At 34.9% G+C, this 5986-nt stretch overlaps 1 non-coding gene across 1 annotated transcript; it reads left to right on the top strand.

Annotated features, from left to right (window-relative positions):
• The first annotated feature begins 2368 nt into the window (after positions 1 to 2368).
• Positions 2369 to 2475, top strand: LOC131179817 (small nucleolar RNA R71). The gene has a single exon (XR_009148703.1). It is a non-coding gene; the product is annotated as a small nucleolar RNA R71 (small nucleolar RNA).
• The last annotated feature ends 3511 nt before the right edge of the window (positions 2476 to 5986 follow it).

Here is a 5986-nt window from a genome sequence, read left to right as displayed (position 1 = left end):
GCAATGGAAAATGGTCCTTCCTAGTTGCACTATTCAGTTTCCTATAATTTATGGACATTCTCCATTTAGTTATAGTCCTAGTAGGTATAAGTTCATTATTTTCATTTTTTACTACTGTGATGCCACCCTTTTTGGGTACAACATGAACTGGACTTACCCAAATGCTCTCAGAAACGGGGTAAATGATACCCGCATTTGGCAACTTAAAGATCTCCATTTTCACAACCTCTTTCATATTTGGATTCAATCTTCTTTGTGACTCTCTAGAGGCTTTATGATCATTTTCCAACAAAATTCTATGCATACATACAGAAGGATGTATTCCTTCATATCATCAATGGTATAACCTATTATCCTTGTATGCTCTCTAAGAACTCTTAACAATTTCTCAACTTCACAATCATTCAAATTAGCACTAACAATCATAGCATATGTAGAATTTTGACCAAGAAAAGAAAAGCATACCTAAGGTATGTTGGAAGAGGTTTTAACTCTACCTTTGGTGCTTCATTTTTTTCAAGAATTGGAGGTGAAGTAGCATCTTGCTTCAATTCTTCAATCTTCTTAACACTAGCTATAGGTAAAGGTGAATTTCCTTTTAAAATTTGAGCATATTCTGCAGCTTCTACAATTTCATCCCCTTTAGTGATGTTGTAGACCAAATAAGCTTCTAAAGGATCTTTAGGATGTTGCTTTTTGAGCACTTTTTCAACCAATTCATCTATCACATCAATTCTCAAACATGAATATGAGTCATCTTTCTTTTTCATTGCTTGAAATAAATTGAACTCAGCTTTTTCTTCCCCAACTTATTATGTAAGCCTTCCATTCTTTACATCAATCACAACTCTAACAGTAGCAAGGAATGGTTTGCCAAGAATAACAGGAATGTGTACATCCTCTTCCATCTCTAATGCTATAAAATCTACTGGTATGAAAAACTTCTCAACTTTTAGAGGCACATTCTCAATCACCCCAACTAGAAATTTAATAGACCTATTTGCTAACTGTAGTGAAATGGTGGTAGGGTTCATTTCTCCAATCTTCATCTTCTCATAAATAGATAAAGGCATGAGACTAACATTGGCTCCAAGGTCACATAAAGCTTTATCTATAATGACATCTCTAATGTGATATGGTATTGAAAAGCTACTAGGATCTTTTAACTTAGGTGAAAGTTTATTTTGTAAGATAACACTACTTTCTTCTGTAAGAGTTACTATCTCAAATTTTTCAAATTTCTTCTTGTTAGAAAGAATTTCTTTTAAAATTCAGCATATGAAGGCATTTATGCTAAGGCATTAGTGAAAGGAATAGTCACATGCAAAGATCAACACCTTTAAAAACTTCCCAAATTGTTTATCTAACCTTACTTTTTGAAATCTCTTGTGGGAATGGTAAAGGTGGAATGTAAGCCTTGGGTGCCACATATTTATGTTCTTCCTTTTCACTCTCCTTCATTTTACTTTATTTTTCTTCCACTAAACTCTCTTCTTCAACTTTAACTTTAACCTCAACTTTAGCCTTTTTTATCTCCCTCTCTATTTTTCTCTTCCTCAACTTTCTCTTCAACCTTTTTGTCCTTACTCTCTAGAATTTTTCTACTACTCAATGTGATAGCCTCGCAATGCTCCCTTGAATTTTCTAGTTGGCTAAAAAGCTTCCTAAATGCTTTACTATTTGAAGAGCTTGCTTGTTAAGCTATTTGATTCTTTAACATCTTGTTGTGTGTTACCATTTGGTCCATTGTAGATGTTAGTTGAGAAATCATATCTTGCTGACTTTTAGGAAATCTAAGAAGAGGCCTTCTATTATGCTTAAAATTCTAATGTTGTTGATATGCATAAGGTTGTTGAAAATTTTAGTATTGTCCTTGTCTATCTCCCCAAGAAAAATTAGGGTGGCTTTTCCATGCTAGATCATAAGTAGTAGAAAATGGGTTACCAACCCCCCCCCCCCCTGTTGATTGTAATTCCCCACATAATCTACTTGTTAACTTGAAAAGTTTTAACCAAATGAAAGAAAATCAATAGTACAATTCACATTTACAGCTCTAACATCTGCTGAATTATTTGAACCTCCAACTGAAGAATCTACTTTCATGCTCAATTTATCCATCTTCCTTGTCAAAGCATCAAACTTAGCATTAATCATATTCATGGCATCAAGCTCAAATATACCAGCTAGTTTCTTTATCTCATTCCTCTCACAACTCCACTGGCAGTTATTATAAGTAATTTTATCTAAAGCAAAAAAAGCTTCATCTTCAGATTTCTCCATAAGATAACCTCTAGAAGATGCATCAATTTTACTCCTAATAGCTAGAGAAACACCATTATAAAAGTGTTTGACAAGCATCCACTTAGGAATCCCATGGTGTGGACATCTCCTTTGAAAATCCTTGTATCTCTCCCATGCTTCATACAAGCTCTCATGATCTCTAGGTTTGAAAGAAACCAGCTCATTTCTTAGCTTAGCTATCTTGCTTGGTGGGAAATATTAAACTAAAAATGCTTGAGAAAGTTCATCCCATGTTGTGATAGAACCCAGTGGCAAAGAATGTAACCACTCTCTAACTCAGTCCTTCAGAGAAAAAAGAAATAATTTCAGTCAAATTACATCATTAGAAACTCCATTTATCTTCAACATATCACTGATCTCAAGAAAGTGTGCCAAGGGCACATGTGGACTTTCACTTGGAATTCCCCCAAATTGTGATTACTAAACCATTTAACGAAGTGCAGGCTCTAATTCAAAGTTATTAGCTTCCACTCTTGGTCTTGTGATACTAGTCATGAAATCCCCAATGTTAGGATAGGCATAATCCTTTATAGAACAGTTATTGGCATTGTTGTTATTGTTGGCCATTACTTCTTGTTGTTGCTCGTGCTCTTGTTCTTTTTGTTGTTGTTATTATTGAGCTCTAAATTGCGCTTTTCTCCTCTTAGCTTTTGTTCTTAAGGCTTTAGTTGTCTTCTCTATTTTTGGGTCAAAGAATGAACTGATTTCTTCACTTTTTGTTCTTTTTATAAAATAAAAGTGCCTGAAAAACAAAATAAACAAATTCACAAAGTAAAATGGTAAAAGAAATTAAAGATTAAAAAAAAAACCCAAATTAACCAAATAAACAATTATTCAATATCAAACAAAAATCAAATCCCCAGCAATAGCACCAAAAACTTAATGTGTGGTATCAACAAGTATACGAACTGTATCAAGTAATAAAATGATAAGTCAAGTATCGTTTCCATGAGGATTTGTGTTAGATTACCAAACTATGAATGAAGCGATTATTTGGGCTAATGATCAATGAAATAAGGTGTATGTGACACCCCTTACCCGTGTACAGTATACCCGAGTAAATAATGCGACACGGTGTATCAGCACACTCTAATATACCTTAATTAATTTATATCATGCTTTTACATATAATTTATAAAATATACTTTATTTAAGCCATTTAGCAAAATTTTTTTTTATTTGAGGTTCCGAAAATTTTATAGAAAATCCGGCGGAGTACCGGCTAAAAATGGAGAAAACAGTTCTTCAAAACCTGTTAAAAACACTTCCAATAAACAAATTCATTCATTCTCAACTCCAATATCATCACAAAACTCAATATCAAGATCTCAACAATTTTTCAATTTCAGGTCTCAACAACCTTTTCGTTTTTCAAATATCCCTTTCTCAGGGTTCTCATATATAAACAACAATTAAATACTCAAATTACTTCCATACATAACCATAAGTCTTTATTATTTACATGAACCTCAAAATACATTACATAAATCCCAAATACATATGAGAAAATAAAAATTTAATTACAAAATGACAAAATGACATCTAGTGTCCTACCAATGCACTGCAGGTGACGAGGTGACACGGACACTGTGCAGAACTGCAGGATGGACTCACCCAGTCTGTGGTCTACTGGGCTCACAATCTGTATCTCCAGAACCTACGCGTGGCAAAAGCAACGCGCTAAGCAATAATGCTTAGTGGTGCAATAATAAAATAACAAGAAATAACAGAAAATAAATATGTATTGCATGTGCATGTTTTGTTTGTCATGTATTTGTATATCCATTCATTTATTTCTTTTACTTTGCCCATTTTCCTTCATTTGGTTGCCCAAGTAACCTACACTAGATGACTGGACTGGATAAACGGGTAAACTGGCACTGGGTATCAAGTACCTCGGGCCGTCACACCATCGGTCACATATGCATCTCCAGGTGTGCAACAGAACAGCTAACAAGCTGTGATAACATCAGGCACAAGGCCAAAGCTCAATACATGGTCAGAATGGCTAAAAGCCATAAAATCACATAATGGCATATTGCCATGTGCAGTACTGCTAACTGAACCCTATTGGCATGCCAAACTATCCAAACCAATCTTGTTAGGTATACTAGGGCATTTGAAACTTTTAAATTCTTCAATTTGTGAATTTCAAGTTTTGGTGTCACTATTCACCTCATTGGTCAACAAAAATGTTGACTTTTGGTTAGAAAATAGGTGTGTTGGTTTTAACACCCCAAACATACCACATTTTGTATTTAAAACTTGTTGGAATTGATTGCCATTTCCATTTCTCAACTTAAATCAAGGAGGGCAGAATTTTCAGTTTTGGAGACCCAATTTACTGTTCCATTGGGCCCTGTTACAGTGGGAATTTGAAGAAATGGAAAACATGAAAGTTGTTCCTTATTTTGTCTAGTTGAATTTCCTTTTTTGAATCACTCCATTTGGAGTTTTGTAGCTCCAGATATAGTCCAAAAACTACAGCTGGCCGGATTACCATTCTGCAGAAATTACCATATCTACAGTAACATAAACAGTGACTGCCACTGCCATTTGGGTTAGGTTCTGGCCATAATTTGGGGTAGGTTCCTTCATGAAAGTTGTTTTTCTATGTCTTAACTTGTTGCTGTAAAAATTTCAGGTCAATTGACCAAATCTACTGTGAGTTATGGCCAAATGAACAGTTACTATTCATTTGGTCAATTCTGCAGAATCAGTTGCAGGGTATCCGGATTGGGGCCAAGTTTTGGTCCTCTTGCTTTGGTCTTTTGGGCATGGTTTCTTCAGCAAAAATGTGCCATTATAAGCCTAGTTTCATTTCCAATTGGCCAAACACCAATTGGACCAACACAGCCAAAGTTATGACAGTGCAAGTGGACTGAATTTTCAGTCCTTCTGCTGCTGTCCTAGGGCAGCCTGCAACTTCACTTTGCAATCCTATTTTTCAGTCCATTTGATGGTCAACTTACCTAAAATGGTCACTAATTGACCATTAAAATGTGCTCTAACAATTTCCTAAGCCAAGTCAATTTTTCACCCTCAAAACCCTAGTTTCCATTCCAATTTACCCATGCACCTTGGTTAAGCACACTAAATCATTATCTATGTAGATATATAGCTTAAACATAATCTCCAATTCATTCTAAGTCCATTAAAATCATCAAGACACTACATTATTGTTCCCTCATTAGGGCTGCCGAAATTCAAGGCATGCATAAACATAAATTTCATTTATTTAAGTTACAAATTCTTGCTCACTTTAAGGCTTTAACATGGAATAAAGGAGATTTAAGTATATATATGCACTAACCTTGAATAGGGCAGATTTTTCCCCACTTAAAACTTCACTTTCCTTCACTTTCTAGGCTGCCAAACACTTCCCCAAGAGGTGTGATTAAGTTTTAATGAAGGGGCTTAAGGTTTAGTGGTGGAAACAAAGGAGAAAGGGAGCTTGGGAAGTGAGGTTTAATGGAGGTTGAGAGAGAGAGATATTTCGGCTGGAATTGGAGAAGAAGAAGGCAGCTGCAATTTAATTATTTTGGTCTTCATTTTGTCTCTTTTAAGTATTTAAGAAAGTTTATTAGCTTGTGATTGGTTGGTGAGTTTTAAATGACATCACAATGATGTCATAAATAAGCTTTTCTTTGATTTTTCTTTTCTTTTCATCACTACTCAATTTCAA

Source organism: Hevea brasiliensis, chromosome 4, assembly GCF_030052815.1.
Source record: "Hevea brasiliensis isolate MT/VB/25A 57/8 chromosome 4, ASM3005281v1, whole genome shotgun sequence".
In the NCBI taxonomy this organism is placed as follows: Eukaryota; Viridiplantae; Streptophyta; class Magnoliopsida; order Malpighiales; family Euphorbiaceae; genus Hevea; species Hevea brasiliensis.
The sequence above is the reverse complement of the archived record's forward strand: the minus strand, read 5'-3'. Positions and strand labels throughout refer to the sequence as shown.